The following is a 19,132-nucleotide window of genomic DNA, read 5'->3' on the forward strand; positions in this document are numbered from 1 at the left end:
CCCGGGCCCAGACCTGGATGGAAGGGTGGACACGGGGCAATACGGAGCGGCTTCTTGTCCTCAAAGCTCAGTCTAGTGGGGAAAAGAGATGGGGCATAAGTCACGGTAAATAAGTAATCATGGGGGAGATGGTGGCGGTTGAGATTCCCGGGGCCCTGTCTGCTAGGGGACCAGCCCTGAGCTGGGCTGTCTGCCTAGGACTCATCCTGGCAGTAACTCTGGGCACCAGCCTCAAAAATCCCCATTTGTTTGATGGAGAAACTGAGGCAGGGAAAGGTGAAGTCCTGTACTCACCGTCTCAGCTGGTGTGAGGCTGGGCTCGGATGGAACCCCAGTCCATCTGAGGCTGTTCAGCGAGGCTCTGCTGAGAGCTGGGGGGTGTGGGTGGGCAGGGGATGGATTGATTAGCTATAAGCACCTCCCAGCAGTGCTTGAGATCCCAGCTCCTTTGTGGCCCAATCCGTTTGAAGGGCAGATTCAAAATTAGGTGGTAGCACCTATGGGCAGAGGCTTATGAAAATGGCATTATTAACCTGACGAGAGAGGGCCCTGCCCACCTCCAGGCAGATTGCAGATGGAGACGGGAGGGGCTGGGGCTTGTCTGTGTGGACTGTGAGTTGGAGAGGAGGGAGCACATCCGGGGGACCCACAGGGCTCGCTCCTGGAGAGGATGAGCTTTGGCAGGGAGTAGGGCTTGATGGCTGAGAGGGGGCAGCCCCTCACCTCAGGAAAAGGCCCAGGGTAGAACCCACTCTTGAGGGCAGGGGCCCCAGCCCCTTCTCTGCCTCTGACTAGGATGCTGGGCCTCCATGCACCTCGGTTTCCCCATCTGCGTGAGACGGAAACCAAACACCATCGCGGGAAAGGCTCCCATTCCCACACCTCCCCCCAGCCCTGCCGCTATTACAGTCACCAGACACCTGTCAGCTTGTCAGAGCCCTGCTCAACAGGAGAGTTCCAGTTCCGGGAGGGAGGGAGCCACAGGGAGGGACGCGGGCGGGAGAAGGGAGAGGGGAGCGGTGTCCCCCACGCAGACAGGCTGCCGAGCGGAGGTCCGCAGCGGGTAGCAGTTGGGCCACTTCAGATTTGTGCCAACTCACGGTGCAGTGGAATCAGACAGTCTGAATTCTTCAGACACCAGCCAAGCGTCTGTGGCGCCCCCAAGTGCCACAAGGGGGCTGCCTGGGCCACATTTTTGAGCCCGGAAAGTGAGGAGGGGGAGACAGTCTGTGGGGACCAGCGATTTGGCATTTGCTGTGGCATTTTTGATTTTCATTGTGGCAGATGCGGAAGGGAGCCAGGCCCTGCCCTGGGCTGGGGGTGGCCGGGAGCGGGCCTTTCCGGCCTTGGGGTGACTGCGGCTGCACCCCTCCCTCACGGAGGGCCGCGCTGCAATGCAGCAGGCTGCGGCGGGAGGTCCGGTGGCCGTGGCCGGCTCTCCAAAGTGGGAAGGGAAGGCAGAGGCAGGGAGCGCTTCCAGGCGGGGCAGAGGGTGGAGAGGCGCCCAGGAAGCCGACTGTGCAGAGGGTCTGGCAGCTGCAGAGGGGCCAGAAAGGGAGCGGTGGATGGGGGAGCCAGGGGCCCGGGGAGATGGCCGTGGGCCTCGGGGTCGAGTGTGAGTGAGTTTGCAGTGATGTGACTGACAGAAAAGAGGGAGGCTGAGGTTGGGAAGAGAGGGGCTGAGGGTGCTGAGGACAGCTTGGCACAGGGTTTTAGGGCAAAAAGCGCCAACTCTTGTCTTCCCCAAAACAGCCAGGAAAAAAAAAGCATTTGACAAGCTAGACAGCTGGATTCTCCCCAGCCAGGCTAAGCTGGTCCTGGGAAGGACGCATCAGGTGGTCAGCTCCCCCTTGGAGCAGGGAGGTTTCTGCAGGACCTTTTTGAGCCAGAAGAGGTTGCATGGGGTCAGGAGGGCCTGGGGAGGGGGGCAGAGCAGCCAGGGAAGGGGCAGTGGTGCCTGGGGGAGACAGGAGGGCCACGGGGGAGAAAGGGAGATCCGAGGGAGACCAGAGGGCCTGGGAGGGGACTGGAGGGTCTGGGGGGCGCAGGAGGTGTATCGCTCTGCAGTGCCCCACACCCTTCGACTTTCTGCCTCATCCACCCAGCTTAGAGTGGCTTGCTGCCACCGACCCCAGCCCCTCTCCTGTCCCTTCTCCACTTGGAGGAGTTTGTTTTCTGTGAATCGGCTCCCTGATGCTCTCCGAGATTTACCTTAGACCCTGGGCCCCTTTGCCCTTTTAAATGGCTCTCCCTCTCCCACCTACTCATCTCCTGTTGATTTTAAAAACCTTTAATTACAAGAATTTTTAAACAACACAGAAGTGGAGAAAAACAGACAGATTTTCATCGCAGTGTACACAATTTGCATATTGTTGCCACCATCAACTCCCAGGCCCTCGTGGTCCATCTAAACACCATCTTGTCTTCCCCACGCCCCCCACCAACCCCACACTCCTTTGCAGCGAATTCCAGACACTATATCCTTTCCTCCAGCATTTTTCAGTGTGTGTCTCTAAAAAAGGACTCTTTTCTGTTTTGAAAACAAAATGCCATTATCACAGTTAAAAAATTAACAGCATTTTCTTAATGTCATTCAACAGCTCTTCAGCATTCAGATATCCCCGGTTGACTCATAAATTTCTTTTACAGTTGGCTTGCTCAAGTCAGTGTCCAAATTCTTTCCTGCACTTTCAAGGGGCGATGGGTTGGTAGAAGGTGAGTAGCTACAAATTCAGGGGTTTAAATCTCTACCCTCACCTTGAGTGAGTAACCCAAGCTCAGCAAACCTCAGTTTTCTCACCGAAAAAGGGGCAAATTCTGGGTCTCTTCTAGGGCTGTTTAGAGGATCAGAGATGATTACTTGAAGCCCCCAGCCCTGTATCTAATACACAACAGACACTTAGCAAACAGTAGCTGCTAGAATTATTCTTTCTTCTGGGAAACTCCTAAAGGGGACTTGGGCTGGGGTAGGCAAATCAGAGTTGGCAATCATCCACAAAACAAAGAGCTCCTGGCAGTCCAGGCCCCCTGAGTGATTAAGACAGTACGTGCACCACATCCCAACTGGGCAGCCTGCAGTCCAGGGGGCTGGGACCTCCCAGCTGGCTCGCAACTCAGCTGCCCTACAGTAGACAGCAGCTCCTGCAACCTGGGACCCGCTGGGGAACCCGCCTGTTGCCAGTCCACTAGGTGGCGCTCTCTGTGCTGTGAGTCCAGGAGGGCCCACTACCCCAAACTCTCTGGCCCCTGCCCAGCCCCTGGTGCCCCAGGGGGTTGCACGCCATTGCAGATAATTTCTAAAAAGCTTTTCTCAGTATATCAGGCAAGATACAGAGGTTTTCTCCCTGTGTAAATCCCAGCCTGACCACAGACACAAGGGGAACGAACATCTCAATCATTCGCTCAGGTCAGGCACTGGTATGTCCACGCTTTCTTTACATCCTCGCCCCAGCTACATCTGATTTCCCTTCATTTTTCAGTTGAGAGAACTTTGAGAGTTCAGTGACTGATCCAAGATCGGGTAAGAAGCAGGACCCAGGATTCCAACCCAGGTTTGTGTGTTTCTTCTGCATGGTGGGGAGGTGGAAGGATGGTTTTTAAGTCTGCTGGCTGGCTGGATGGATGCCTGCATCAAGATGCAGCTGTAGAGAGAGAGAGGCCAGCTGCCTGATGAAGGCTGCTGAGATGGGTGAGTGAATTAAAGTGCGGAGGGTGGATGGATGGGTGAATGAGAGAGAACAGGCAGTTTCTCACCGAGGTTGGAGGCTCACTTGGTTTGTGAAGAGAGGTTTCCTCTAAGTGGAGCTTGCTGGTGAAACTCCTGCCTTCGGTCCTGTCTCTGAGCGTACTCACCTGCTCAGGTGGCTCTGGGACAACAGGTGGGCCACCGGCTCGTAGGGACCAAGTCCTACCTCTGGTGTTAGAGCTGCTCAGTAGCAACTCTAGGTGTCAGCTGCTTTCACGCTGCACCGAGAAACAGACGGCCTCCTTTCCACTGACTCTCCTAGATGACTAATCCCTAAGCCTAACGGCATGCTCAGTCATTTTCTGGTCCCTTGGCAAAGTTTTCTGTCCTCTAAATCATCACAACCACCCTCCGTGATAGCAGTCCATCCTCAATTAAGATAAAAGGAAACTAGTTTAGAAGTGGTAAGTGACTTGCCCCAAATCCTGGAGGGAGCAAATAGAGAGCCAGGATTTGAACCCTAGTCTGCTTTTCTTTCAAACCTACACCCTTGTCCTGCTTCATTTTCTCTATGATCATGCATGAAAAAGTCTGTGGTCCTCAGGGTTGGTTCATCCAGGTCAGACTCACCCTCCTGGCCCGTCAGGGAGCTGGCTTTCTTACCCCCAGACTTCAAATTATTTCTCAAGTAACACTTTCTCTAGTTTATCCTATTTGTGACTATCACACATGCAGGGGTCAAATGTATCACTGACATCCTGCTGTACAATTATCAAGTTATGTTAAGTCTCTGGGAGCTCAGATTATGTCTGAATGCGAAGAGAAGCACATGTAGACTCTAGAGCCTGAAGGCGTGCAAGGCAAGGAGAGAGGGAATCAGACAGAGGGCCGAGGGGCAAATCAGCAAGCCTTCCTGAAGACCTGGCTTAAATTCAGCAGATATGTTTTGATAATCTGCTTATGGGCTAAGCCCTGTTACACACATGCCAGATGCTCAGATTTCAATCCCATTCACTAGTTTTGTGAGTTCAGACAGAGTATTTAACTCCTGTGCCTCAGTTTCCTCAGCTGTAATATGGGGACACCGACAGTACTTTATGAATGCGTACTTGAGGATTAAATGAGTCAAACACTTAAAGTGTTTAAGTCCAAGTTTCCCATATTGGAAGGATACAATAAATATTTCATTTTAATTAAAATTATAATTGTTTTAACTGTTTTCATGGAGATGGGATTTAATATCTCTGATTGGTAAGAGTCGTTACCCACATTTTACAGGTAGCTGAATAGGTGTTCATAGAGGTGTATGAGTTTGCCCTTGAGAGGGAGTCAGTGAAATAGAAAAACAAGTATAAATTTAAGACCAGAAGATTTTAGTTCATGGAAACAAGAGTTATATGCACCAAATGGACATAATCCATCCTAGGAACGATTAATCCCTGGACAAGGAGGGACTCCCCCAGAGGGACTTTCTTGAGGGTGTTGAGAGTTTTTAGGGAGGTTGTATGAGAGCTGAGAAGAAGCTGAGTAGGTGAAGGGCAAGATGAACAATTAAAAGTCTCTTGGTTCAACTCATGGCCTCTGGAAGCAGCAAGCAAGCTTCCCGAGTTCCCACATATGCTGTCGCCAAATTTCTTTCCCTACCTGTTTTTTCTGGGGTGGGGGGTGGAGACTAGAAAATAGCCACATTAGACATGTTTCCTGTTTGGTCTTCTGAGGGTGGCCAGTTGGAACAAAGGGTTGTTCCAGCTGAGTCTCACACCGTGTGGGGCATGAGGATCGGGTCTCCTCCTCTCGTTCCTGGGCAGAGCATTTGCAACCTAAGCCTCGGTGGCGTGTGGCTGTGTGTTGGGGTGGCACCGGGGAGGGGGATGCATCTGGATGCCCTGGAAGCCAAGTGGCAGGAGATGGGCTTAACATCTGTGCCAACTTGATGGGCCATGTTGGGTGCATGCTATGACCCAGCATGACCTGATCCCAGAATCTGTGCAAGTCCTGCAGGAACTGTCACCACCGCGTCTCTTCCAAGAAAGACAGTCTGCTTATTCATCGAGAACTGCTGGCACACCCGAGGGCGCCCTGTGCCCCTGGGACTGCTTGTGTGGGGGGTCAGACAAGCCCTCCGGTTCGCCCACACGTGCATTCATTCACACACTCACCTCGTAGGCTGGCAGCAGGGTATCAGAGAGCAAGAACTGCTACAAAAATGAGGCACTGGGGCCAAGTGGGTGAGAGACAGTGGAGCCAGCCTTCCCACGTTTGCCACCCAGCTCAGCGTCTTCCTAGCAGTGTGACCGCTTACAAGTCACTTACCTTCTCTGAGACCCAGTTTCCTCATGTGTGAAGTGGGGCTGTGTCTCTGCTCCAGTGTCACCCTTTCAGGGAAGCTCTCTCGTTGTCTGTCAGCCCCTTCCTGCCTCATTCTCTCCAGGCCCGCATCACCGGCTTGTACCCCGCGTGTTGTACTTACTTGTTTTGAATGTTGCCTGTTTCTGTCTCCGCCCGGAAGGATGTTGGCTCTCAGGTTTTGTCTGTTTTGTTCATTGCTGTCTCCTCTGGCACTTAGACCAGTGCCTGGCACAAAATGCATGCTCAGAACTATTTTGAGGGGAAAAAAAGAGAGAGATGCAGTCGGTTTGTCCCCGCCCCAGAGGACAGTCAGTGCACGCAAAGCAGACAGCATAGTGACTGGTGGAGAGCACTCATTCAATAAATATTGGCTAATTATGATTATTATGTCTTATTCACAGGACTGTGGTGCGGATCAAAGGAGATAATGTATGCTCAGGCATGCTGTGGACGCGACGTGCTGTGTACAGGAGGTACAGCATTAATGAGCCTCTGCTGCTTTGAGGGAACCTGCACTCAAACTTTATGCTTTTCATTTTCATACCACCTGGGAGGGAGGGGAGACTAACAAGGTTCCTGCCCCCTGAGGCTCAGCATGGGGAGGGACTGGCCCTGGGCCCCGCCGTGGGGTGAAGGCGAAGGCAGGGGCCTGGGAGGGGGTCCCCAGCCTAGTGGTCTTTCCGTGACTCCCTTCTGTGAGTCTCCACATGGGTCTGTTTGTGGATATATTACCCTATATACACATCTTTATAGTATATGCATGTTTTAAACTTCATTTTTATTTTTCGTGTCTCAGAGTTGCTCTGAAGCCGCATGCTGGGCACCTAGCAGGCCAGTCTGGGAGGGTAGGAAGGCAGCTGTCTGTGTCTTCCCCATCAGGGTCACGCTAGAGGCCTTTCTGGCTTCTGGGGAACAGTTTGAACGTCAAGGATCTCAGGGCACAGACTCCCCCAGAAGGCAGCCCCGTTTCCTGAACTGGACTTCAGTTTTCCCGAGTGCGCCCCTTGCCGGATTTCTGTTTTCCAGGGCACTTGCTTAAGCTTTGATGCCAGGTCCCCAAAAAGGAGTAGATCCCAGCAGTTTCCTGCCCAGTGCCCCTCCTTCCCGACTCCCTTGGCCTGAGTGTGGAGATCATTCATTTCTCTAGTCAGACGGCGGGGGGGTTGCTGTTGGACCCATGGGGTGGGTGGCACGGGGGAGGAGAGGGGAGGGGCCGGGTGAGCGCAGGGTGGGAGCTGCAAAACGCATCCTCAACGTTGGACCCACGAGGGTGTTGCTGGCCTCAGTCGACAAATCGCACAAGTCGGGGCACAAGACAGAGAAGCCAGGTCACGTCTCTGCAGTTACACCGCTCACGAGTGCCTGCTGGGGTGGAACCTGGTCTGTCTGTCTGTCTAGCACCAGAGCTCGGGCGCTGCTGCAGAGGGAAGAAAGATCTGGGTGAGGGGCTCAGAGCCAGGGCGGGGAGGGGCTTTACCTGGCTGGGCTTTGGCATGGAAATAATAGCTAATTATGCTCAGGGACTAGTGCTGTGACCATCTTACAGGTGGGAAGACAGGCACAGAGAGGTTAGTTCACGTTCCTGATGCGGCCCAGCTAGTCAGGATTTGAGGCTGGATTTGGAGGCAGGCCATGTGGTGCCAGCACGTGTGCCCTGACCATCGGGCCACGGTGCCTCGTGACTGCGCACAGGGAAACACAGTAGAGTTCAAGGATCTGGGTTGGAGTCCTACTGCCCCCACCCCCCGCCGGTGGGTGTGCTCTGAAGTCAATCATTCGTGTTTAATTCTGCCCCCTCGACAGAGGCCCTGCAGAGGCCCACCAGCCGCGGAACTGTGGAAAATATTTTTTTAAGAATATATATGTGATAAACATTTTATACGTGTAGAAGGGGAAGGGACAGAGGGAGATTTGGAAGTGATTGCTTCTGCTAGAGGGCAGCGAGGGGAGCAGAGGGAGGAATGCAGGTGGGGGCCGCGGGGTTACCACACCGCTTCTAACAGCCAGTGAAAGGAGAGAAGCCGGCTGCCGCAGCGATGAGACCCTGTCAGGAGCCAAAGGTTGTGATTGATTCTCCATCACCCGGGGACATGGAAAAGGAGACCATAGTGGTTTGTGGTTCTTAATTTTATTATTAAAAATAATAACAGAATAAAGCAATAATGTAATAATGGCCTTGAGTAGAGCAATTGTGAGAATGTGTTTGGGACTAAAGAGTATGATCAATCTGGGTCGGCTAACCTGACATTAACATCGCCAGAACGTTCTGGGTTACTTTCTTCCTTTCAGTGGGGCTTTGTGTTCCATAGAAGGGGCACACTGGGGGTCCCCTGCCGGAGAAGATCTTGGCCGTGGGGAAGGAAACTGCAGACAGGTAGAAGCGGGGGGTCACGGTTGTTCACTGAGTTGCTGAAAATGAATGAATGCACAAGGAAAGTTAAAGTGTGCCAGACATGCATCAGGGATGGGGATGTGTCTTTAAACAAGTGCCAGGAGTAATCCAGGTCCACCCACGAGAGTTATTAAAAATAGCAAAATAAACTTCAGTAAGTTCCAGGCTGTTGGGGCTGGGGGTCCTGGGCAGAACGATGTGTTTTTGCTGTGGAGTCAGAAGTGAGCTAGATGAGTAAATGCAACACGTGACAGAATGAGAGAGGACGAGGAGTGGGCCACCAAAATAGCGTTTTATAAGTTATGGGTTAATGTAGGTCTACCTATGTATAACTATGGCCTATTTAAAGAAACTTTTTTTGGAGGGGGGAGGTAGTTAGGTTTATCTATTATTTTCTTAGAAGAGGAACTGGGGATTGAACCCTGGACCTCGTGGATGCTAAACATGCACCCTCCCACTTGAGCTATAACCTCCCTCCAATTGCGGACTATTTAAAATGACAAAACAAGAGCTCTCACCTCTGGTTAAGAAACTTCGGTATATATGTACTGATCGATATTTTTGTTGTGGGTTAGTGCTGAGGTCCTCTGTTTACTGTATTTAAAAAAATAAGTAAAAGCAATAAAAAGGACAAGTAGGAAACAACAGTGAGATTATATCTGGAATCAAAGATTATTATTGCTTCAGTTTTGTGTATCTGAGCCCATTAGGAAGAAGTCTGGGCTGGTTCTTCTGTAAAGAAGCATGGAGAGCAATGCTTGGAATAGTTACTATTCTTGTTTTGGATGAGGGTGGTGAATTCATGCATGTTTATTGTAATAAATAAAATTATTAAATGAAAAAATGTATACAGTGGGAGCTATGCTTGAGCCAGTGGTGAGACCGCCATGAGCCAAAGCTTGTGATTAATCCTGTGTGGTTCACCCAACGGCCATTAGGAAATATCCTGGTTGTTTCATCTTTTTAAATGTCTGCCTTGTGTTCTACAGAATGGAGGCCCCGGAGTGGGTCTAATGACACTGTGTTGATGAAGATCTTGGCTGTAACCTCTGTGAGAAATGAGCCACGGACCACCAATGTGAGTGATGGTTAGTGTTGTTTTATGGTTGGGTGGCTGGTTGATGGGTGTGTTTTGCGTTATTAAACATGAATGGGCACAAATAAAATCCAAGATGGCCAAGCACAGACCAGTGATGGGGCTGTGTCATGAACCAAGGCTGATGAATCTCATTTGACTTAACTGTTGCTAAATTAAAAAATAATGTAACGGGCCTGTTCTCTGTGTAGGGAATCTGCAAATAAAAACAATTATATAAGAATCATTATATTAATTTGACATTCATATATATGTAATGACATTTTACATTTATTATATATATGTTTACATAAATATAATTGGTACTTAGGGTGAATGGTGAGTTCATGTATGTTTATTGATTTATTAAAAAGAAATGGATAAAATAACAAAATAAATAAAATCAAAGAAGGTCAAGGTCAAGCATGGACTAATGAAGATGATGTATCATGATCCAAGATTTATGATTACACAGTTCTGCAAATTTGAGGGACATTAAAACAAAAATATCTACCCTATTTATTTTATTTTAATGGCATCTACTATTGATTTATACTGCATGGTTTGTATAAACAGTTTTCTATTGATGAAATTTAGGCTGTGAATTCAGTGAGAGACGTGCACATAGAAACATAAGGAATTGGTAGTTTTTTAATATGTTGGGTAAGATTCATGGGTATTCTTTTATGATTTCTTAAAGGGGTAAATACAATTAAACAGGGCCGAGCACAGACCAATGAGGATAATGCTTCACAAACCAAGGCTGATGAATCCAGTTCCACACTACTGAGAGCTGTTAAAAGCGATCCAGACCGTGCATTTTTTTAAACAGTTGCTTTCTGTTTCACAAAATGGACACATCATCTTTTATTTAATCGTGCTGTGTTTATAAGAACTTTGACTCTTCTTTGGGTGGATAAGGTAAAGAAAAGGTAATAGCTGATGTTCTTAAATCTTTGGCTGGAAGGTTGTTCAAGGGTGTTTACAAGTAAATATATGAATGAATGAACAAATTAATAAACAAAACAAGAGAGGGCAAAAATGGGCCAATGATGATAGTATCATAATCCAAATTTAATATTGTAGTAATTCTGTACCTCCAAGGTCCATTTAAAGTATGTGTTGATTACAGAGTAAATAGGCTTGTTTTTGCATTGTGGTGTGTTGGGTGTTGATTTCAGCACTAAAAAAATGCTTACGTCAGGGTATAAAATGCAAGAAGAGACAAAACCTAGACTAGCGATGAAATGGCCCAAGGATGAAAGGATTATGGTTAGTTGAGTCCCATGCTCCTGACTGGCTTAAAAACAACCTAGCCTATTTCACTCTTTTCCAGCTGTTTTGTATTTCATGGTGTAGTTGTACACAGTCTATTAAATATTCCTTCATGGATAAAGATCTAGGCTCTGTGGGCAAGAAGCACAAAGAGATATGGAAGATAATGCCAGTGTTCTACCTGTGGGGTAAGAGATTGGATTTATGGTTGCTTATTAAAATCTCTCTGAAGTGATGAAATCACGCAAGAGAGAATCGGCATAGGCCGATGATCAAGAATTATGATTAATCCAATTTAGTTTCATTAGAAACAGTTCTAGACAGTTACCTAAGGGTAAAGAGCATATGCTAGCACTGTGCATTACAGATTTCTGCAATGACGGACGTGGTCTGTAATTTGTTCTGTTCAATATGGCAGCCACTAGCTACGTGCGACTACTGAGCACTTGAAATGTGGACGCTGTGCATGAGGAACCGAATTTTCAACTTTAATTTATTTCTATTAATTTAAATTTAAATAGTCATATGTGGATAATGCTTCCTCTATTAGTTGCGTTGGATAGTTGGTTAATGAGAGTTTCTTGAACATTAGATATGAATAATTAAACACATAAATTAATAAAAGAGGGTTAATTATGGGCCAGAGATGAGTATGTACCATGAGAAAAAGATTATAATGAATCCAGTTCTGCACAACTGAGATTCACTGGCAAAAAAGTCTTTGGTTCATGAAAAATAGACCTAGGATTATTCATTTATCTTATCGACTATTTAGTATTATTTTGTGAATGTGTGCCTCATAGTTTATGCGAACGTTTCTCTAATGTTGAAGACCTATGTATTTTGGTGGGAGAGGATGAAAAATTTATTTTCAGAGTTATAATTTTGTGTTGAATGGAGGATTTGCAGATACTCATATTATTTACTTCAAAAATTGAATAATACATAGTAGAGAGTACATGCAAGGGTGATAACATGGCATGTACCAAGGTTTGTGATTAATACAAGTCACCACAAGTCTGGTCCATAAATAAGAGGTCTCTTACATTCGTTAGTGAGTAACACATAGACAGATGCCACTAATTGTCAATATAGTTAACAGGACTAAGAGGGACCAATCAAAAAAGTGTATCATGAACCAAATATTTGTATTAATACATTAAAAAAATTTTATTTATTTTTTATTTTGGGGGGGGAGGTAGGTCGATTTATTTGTTTCTTTAGAGGAGGCACTGGGGATTGAACCTTGGACCTCGTGCATGTTAAGCGTGCACTCTACCACTGAGGTACACCCTTCCCCCCGTAGTAATACATTTTTGTACAAGTGAAGCTTATTTTATAGAGGTCTTTTGGTTCTCTCTATTTATGGGTAAGAATTAGCAAAATCTAGCTATCATTTATATCCATACATACTATATATCCATACATTTATATGGATAAAATTTACAGTTTTTCTTAGGCTTGATAGTACATTCATGGTGATTTCATTGACTGTATTATGAAAAAGACAATAAATGAATAAATTCTTAAAAATTAGAGGAAGGAAATGTATGAATTAGTCATTACTGTGACAGTGCTACTTAACAAGTAGATTTGTTTTTTGGGGGGAGAATTATGTTTGTTTGTTTGTTTATTAAATGGAGGCACTGGGGATTGAACCCAGGACCTCATGCCTGCTGGGCGTGCGCTCTACCACTGAGCTATACCCTTCCCCTGCTGCATAAAATGTAACCCACAATTTCAGTGGCTTCCAAACAGCAATGGCTACAACAAAACAATATTTATTTCTCACCTATGGGTCTGTGGGTTTCTTACAGCAGCTGTGCTCAGGCTGTGGGTTGGGTTCACGTCTGCCCACCTTGCCTCCTTGTTCAAGGCCCCCAGATAAAGGAGTTGTAAGGTCTGGAACATGCTCTTCTTACAGGGAAAGCTTGGAGTTCCAGAGGCCAGGAAACCCCAGCCCCCAAGCACATTTAAAGCCTCTGTTTGGACGTGGTTTAAGTCACATCTGTTCCCACGTCGTTGTGCAGTGCAGGTCAGACGGCACAACACCGGTGGTGTGGGGAAGGCTATGCTTCCCACAGAGGACAGGGAAGGGAGAGGGACTATGTGCTGAAAAATGACATAACCTCGCACATTTCTCCCAATTGTTCAGAAATAGGTACTTCGTGTTCTTACATGAAATACAGCCATGCTCTCTTCCAAACATCCCAGAAGTCTATAAAACCAGTGCTTCCCTTCACAGTCCAGAGCATTATGGTTCACTTCTGGTTTGGATGTGACTCTTCTTTATTCAGGGACTTAGAAACTAGAGGTGAGTTATCTGCCCCTACATGGTAAACATACTGTGTTGGGACCCCTCCCACTCGCAGAGGGAGAGAAGGGGAAGCACAGCAGTCCGCTCCCTTGCAGCTCTGGGCCCTGCTGGGCCCGTGACGTGTGCTCTCCTGCCGGGAGCTGTCACCGTCTAGGAGGGAGAATGAAGGCATGTTGGTAATGGCCACCATTTGTATTCTTCTTGGAGGTGATCAACTCACTGGTGTTCATTGAAATAACAGTGTCAAGGACTATGGTTAATTTCACAACTAACATTCATTTAAAATGTTTAAACCTACTGTGGTTCCCTCTTTTGCATACCTGATTTCTGTTCGGCATTATGCGTGCACTAGAGCTGACGCGCCGTTCTGTACTGATGAAGGACTTCGCTCTTTACTTTTAAGTTATAAAGCAAATATTAGGATAAATCCATTCTTCATTGCTGGTGTCCATAGAAAGCATATGAGGACTAAGCTCCAGCCTATTTGTTTAACCTTAAATGAATATTATAAATTTGTGAATTTACTCTTTCTTTAAAGTTGAAGTATAGTTGATTTAAAATATTATGTCATTTTCAGGTATACAGCTAGTGATTTAGGGTTTTTGTAGATTATACTCCATTATAAGTTATTACAAGATAATGACTATAATTCCCTGTACTATACAGTATATCCTTGTTGTTTCCCTATTTTATAAATAGTAGTTTGTGTCTGTTAATCCCATGCCCCTAACGTGTCTTTCCTCCTCGCTCTCTCCTTTGGGAACCACAAGTTTGTTTCCTGTGCCTATGAGTCTGTTTCCGTTTTGTACATACATTCATTTGTATTATTTTTTAGATTCCACATATAAGTGATATGTAGTATTTGTCTTTTTTTGTTTGTTTTTTCAAGATTATTTTAATAAATTGACATTTTTTAAAACATCTCTTATTGATTTATAATCATTTTACAATGTTGTGTCAAATTCCAGTGTAGAGCACAATTTTTCAGTTATACATGAACATATATATATATTCATTGTCACATTTTTTTCTCTGTGAGCTACCATAAGATCTTGTATATATTTTCCTGTGCTATACAATATAATCTTGTTTATCTATTCTACATTTTGAAATCCCAGTCTATCCATTCCCAACCCCCGCCCCCTTGGCAACCACAAGTTTGTATTCTATGTCTATGAGTCTGTTTCTGTTTTGTATTTGTTTTGTTTTTTTTTTTTTTTTTTTTTTTTTTTTTAGATTCCACATATGAGCAATCTCATATGGTATTTTTCTTTTTCATTCTGGCTTACTTCACTTAGAATGACATTCTCCAGAAACATCCATGTTGCTGCAAATGGCATTATGTTGTCAGCTTTTATGGCTGAGTGGTATTCCATTGTATAAATATACCACATCTTCTTTATCCAGTCATCTGTTGATGGACATTTAGTCTGTTTCCATGTCTTGGCTAGTATTTGTCTTTCTCTGACTTATTTCATTAAGCATAACATTTTCGAGGTCCATCCACATTGCTACAAATGGCATTATTTCATTGTTTTTTATGGCTGAGTAATATTCCACTATATACCACTGTGTGTGTATATGTATACACACACACACATATCACATTTTCTTTATGCGTTTATCTGTTGATGGGCACTTGGGTTGCTTCTGTGTCTTGGCTATTGTAAATAGTGCTGCTATAAATACTGGGGTGTATGTATATATTTAAAATATTTTATTTATTATTGTATTATTTTATTTTGGTCAGGGGGGTAGATAATTAGGTTTATTTATTTTTGGAGGAGGTTCTGAGGATTGAACCCAGAGCCTCATGCATGATAAGCATTCACTGTACCACTTGAGCTATACCCTCCCCTCCAATTTTTTAAAATAGTGTTTTTGTTTTTCTGGATATATACCCAGGAGTGAAATTACTGGAGGTTATGATAGTTCTTTTTTCAGTTTTTAAGGAACTTCTGTACTGTTTTCCATAGTGGCTGCACCAATTTGCATTCCCACCACATCATCTGCAGCGTTCGTTATTTGTAAACTTTTTTGATGATAGCCATTCTGACAGGTGTGATGTGATGTCTCATTGTTGTTTTGATTTGCATTTCTCTAATAATTAGCAATGATGAATATCCTTCCATGTGCCTGTAAGACATTTGTATTTGTTCTTTGGAAAAATGTCTGTCCAGGTCTTCTGCCCATTTTTTGATTAGGTTGTTTGTTTTTGATATTGAGTGAGTTGTGTGAGCTTATATTTACTCTTGCTAAATTGTCTTCTAAAATATATATATAGAATTAAATTAATCCATGATTAATCAAATTAAACAATATATAATCGAATAAACAAATACATAAAAAGGGTCAAGAATAAGCACTAGTGAAATGTGCCATGAAACAAATTTTAGATTCATCCAACTTTGAACAAGTGAGATCCATTAAGAAAAGATAAAAGAGAGTGCTTTGTTCATTTTACAGTTGATTTAATATTTCATTTTATTTTTAACCACTGTTGATTTACATATTCTACCAGTGATAAAGATTTAGATTTCTAATCTGTTGAGAGGTAAAACACAAAGAAAGATGGAAAATTGTTAGTGAAGTGAAATGAGATGTTCCTGGATTTTTGTTTCATATTTAAAATTTGAATAAATTAATGAAACAGTAAGGAAAGAGCACCAGGCTTGGCCACGGCGCGCGTGGGCTCGCAGGCAGACCTTGACTGTTCCGCCTGTGCAGCAGTGGGGCCCACTGCAGACACAGTGTACTAGTTCTGGGGGAAAGTAGCAACAAACAGAAGTGGGTAGTATTCTTAGATCTTATTCTTTCTTTGTTGTGATTAATGGATATTGATTATATAATTATAGTCAATCAATGAATGAATTAATAAACAAATGTATCAATGAATAAAGAACAAAGCCCCAAGCCTAGATCAATGATGAGTACTCTGAGGTGTCTGAACCAAGGATTTTGATTAAACCGTGTAATTGAGAGGTCGATATAAAAACAAACTTAATTTCCTGCATTGGTGGGACATGAGCTTATAGCTGAAGTTAGGGATACAGGCATCTTGCCTTTTGGCTTTGGTAGATCTTAGGTATTGACCCTTTTATTAGTGAATCAGTGCATGAGTAAATAAAGAAACATATTAATGAGTGAAGACAAAAAGGGTTAGATAACCACCAACAATGAGAGTATGTAATGAGATAGAAAATATTTTTAAACATTTCTGAGGAGTTGAGTTCCAGTAAGTGAGGGGTCCAAGGCTTTTACCATGTCGATCAGGAGCATATGGGCAAGCTATACCTAAGAGTCATGTTGTTCCAGGATCAGTGGTTGTTAATTTTCTTAAGAATCCTATTAAGAAAGGGGAAAAATGGAAACATGACAATTAATTACAGAACTACTTAATTAAAAAAGGCTAAGCCTGGGTCAGTATTAAAAGTCCATTATACGACAGGAGTTATGATTAAATCAGTTCTTCTCAATCAGTATCATTTTTGAAAAACATACTTAGTTGTCATTCTGTGGATATTAAGTTTATGGGCAGATGTCAGTGTTGTTCAGGATTCTTGCTGGGGGTACGTAGGTTCACTAGTATCGATAATACTACTGCAAGTCAATGAGCGAAGAGATTACTTAAAAGCACAAAAATGGACCAGTGAGGATATTAGATCATTAAAAATGGTTTATTAATCTCACTGTACTCTTCCGATATCCTTATACGGATATACATAAAAGGAGATTGGGCTTTGCCCTCTCTGGGTAAAGAGCATAGAGGTCGTTACCTATAATAGTGTTTTAAGCCATTTTGCCTTTGCTTTGAAAAAATAAAAGTATGAACAAGTTAGTCCCTGAATAAATAAATAAATAAAAAACAAATAAACTAATACATTCATAAAGTAGGGTCAAGCATGAATCACTGGAGAGAATATCTCAAGAAACGATGTATGTTTACCTTATTCTAATCAAGAAGACCCATTAAAGAAGGTCATCTGGACTCTTACCTATGTGGGTGGGGTTTAATAGAACGAATTTGGAGTAGGCATTGTTCTTGAATCTTCCACTAGGACGTGGATTTAGCAGTTGTCATTATATTACATACACGAGTAATTAAAGAAAATAAAAAGAGGCCCATAGCTGTGATGAAAACATGGTTTTATGATAAATCTGGTACAGCAAGACTAAAGTCCCTTAAAAAAAACTAAATCTACATTACCTTTTCAATTTTCTAAAATCTATTTTTTACTCCACAGACTCAGTATATCCAATCTGATTTGCCAGTGATTGCCAATGATGAAGATCTTGGCTGTCACTTCTGTGGATGAAGAGCTAAGGGCGTCATGTAAGTAACGGAATTTGTGTTCTTGGTTTCGAGATTATTCATGTGGTCCATGGAATGATTTCAAAGGAATGAGTGGTTACTGCAAACATAAATAACATCAAAGGCTGCCATGTGTGGACCACTACTGAGTATGTGTAATGAACCATGGATTAAGATTAATCTATTTTAGTACAACTGAGTGCCATTAAAAACAAAGTTGGAGGGTTTTGCATTCCTTTTCACAGTTGCTTAATATTTCATTTTATTTTGCACCATATCTTAGGAATATTTATTGATAATGATCTAGGATGTTAAGTCATTGAAGACAGAGGACGTAGGAAGATAGAAAGTATTGTCAGTGTTCTAGTTGTGGGGTAAGATGGTAGGTTCATTGTATTATTTTTAAAATATGAGGAAATTAAAGATGAGCAAGCAGAGAGTGGTGAAACACATGGGATGGGTATAAAGCAAGGTTAGGGATTAATCTATATGTGAAACTCTGAGATCTAATTAAAAAGAGATCTCATTTGCCAGCTCTGTCGGAAATAAACAGCTTCAAACAGTTCTCTGCAGTATTCAAAGATCTCGCTCTTGGGTTTTTATGATTCATTGAAATTATTATTTTTCTTAATCAATGAAACCATGAATGAAATAATCAGTAAATAATACAAAACAATCCATACAATATGTATAAATAAATCAATGAAGAAAAAGAGTGTTGAGCTTGGATCAGTGATGTGAGTTCTGGGGTATATGAATCAAGCCCTTTGATTAAACCCTAACGCTGAGGTCTATTAGAAAGAGACGTAGTTTTTCCCTCTAAAGGAGTAGAGTTCAGAGCAGAAGTCCAAGCCACCTGGGGATGTGTTCTTGGGTCTCAGTGGTTCCTGGGTGTGGAATATATGGATAGATGTAAGTGAATCAATGGATACATGAATGAATAAATGTGTAAGCGAATGAAGACAGAAGGGTCATCCATGGGTGATTCATGAGAGTGTCATGAAACAGGTATTGTTAGTGATATATTTATGTAACAGAGTTCCGATGTAGTGCATAGGTGAAAGCTATTACCCCCTTTGAAGCACAGTAGGAATTCTAGACTCATCAGAGCACACAGACTGATGCATCCAAGTGTCCATGTTGCCATTCTGTGTTGATCATAGGTTGATATGGTCATTTATCTTTGTGGGTAATGAGCCTATGGGCAATTATTAGCATTTTTATGTTCAAGTAAGTATAAGGTGTGTAGATTCTCAGGTAATTATATATTGTTGTAAGTTATTGAATACATATGATTTTACCTCAAATGATTATTTAAAGGAGGGCAAACTATGGACAGTATGGAGCATGTGATGTGAAATAAGGTTAATGAGTAATCCTGCTCTCTCCTGCTGATGTACATATGAAAAAAAATGGAACCTAATTTCTCCCCACTTGGATTAAGTACATAGAGACATGTGCATGTCATAATAGTATTTCAGTTCTGGGTTTCATTTGGAGACTTTATTACTTTATACACATAATTTTATTATAGTTTATATTTATAGTAAATATTTTATAAGGTATTATATTATTATATTTAATATTTGAGCAATATATTTTATATATTTATTATAAATTACGTATATATTTAGAAAAGTAAATGGATGATGAGATTGTTCCACTGAAAATTAAGTAAATAAATGAAAGAATCTGTGAAGTCATAAAGTAAGGTAAAGCTAGAATTA

General features: G+C 43.5%; 1 protein-coding gene, 1 long non-coding RNA gene and 1 other non-coding gene across 4 annotated transcripts in view; all 3 read left to right on the top strand.

Moving 5' to 3' along the window:
• The window catches only part of LOC105095304 (uncharacterized), a 24,154-nt gene extending 16,973 nt beyond the window's left edge, over positions 1 to 7,181 (top strand). Inside the window, exons 7-9 of the long non-coding RNA XR_004137508.2 lie at positions 2,650 to 2,715; positions 3,480 to 3,551; positions 6,436 to 7,181. This is a non-coding gene — a long non-coding RNA (uncharacterized LOC105095304). The remainder of the gene's footprint in view (positions 1 to 2,649; positions 2,716 to 3,479; positions 3,552 to 6,435) is intronic.
• A 70-nt stretch (positions 7,182 to 7,251) lies between these two features.
• LOC116153619 (uncharacterized) overlaps positions 7,252 to 19,132 on the top strand; it is a 136,246-nt gene continuing 124,365 nt past the window's right edge. For both annotated transcript variants that reach the window (XR_010381088.1, XM_064486257.1), the window contains exons 1-2: positions 7,252 to 9,504; positions 17,338 to 17,426. The gene's annotated coding sequence lies outside the window, so the exon portion shown is untranslated. The remainder of the gene's footprint in view (positions 9,505 to 17,337; positions 17,427 to 19,132) is intronic.
• On the top strand, positions 16,010 to 16,081 carry LOC116153732 (small nucleolar RNA SNORD113/SNORD114 family). Its single transcript, XR_004137615.1, has one exon. It is a non-coding gene; the product is annotated as a small nucleolar RNA SNORD113/SNORD114 family (small nucleolar RNA).

The sequence above is a fragment of the Camelus dromedarius genome, chromosome 5, assembly GCF_036321535.1.
Source record: "Camelus dromedarius isolate mCamDro1 chromosome 5, mCamDro1.pat, whole genome shotgun sequence".
Taxonomy (NCBI): Eukaryota; Metazoa; Chordata; class Mammalia; order Artiodactyla; family Camelidae; genus Camelus; species Camelus dromedarius.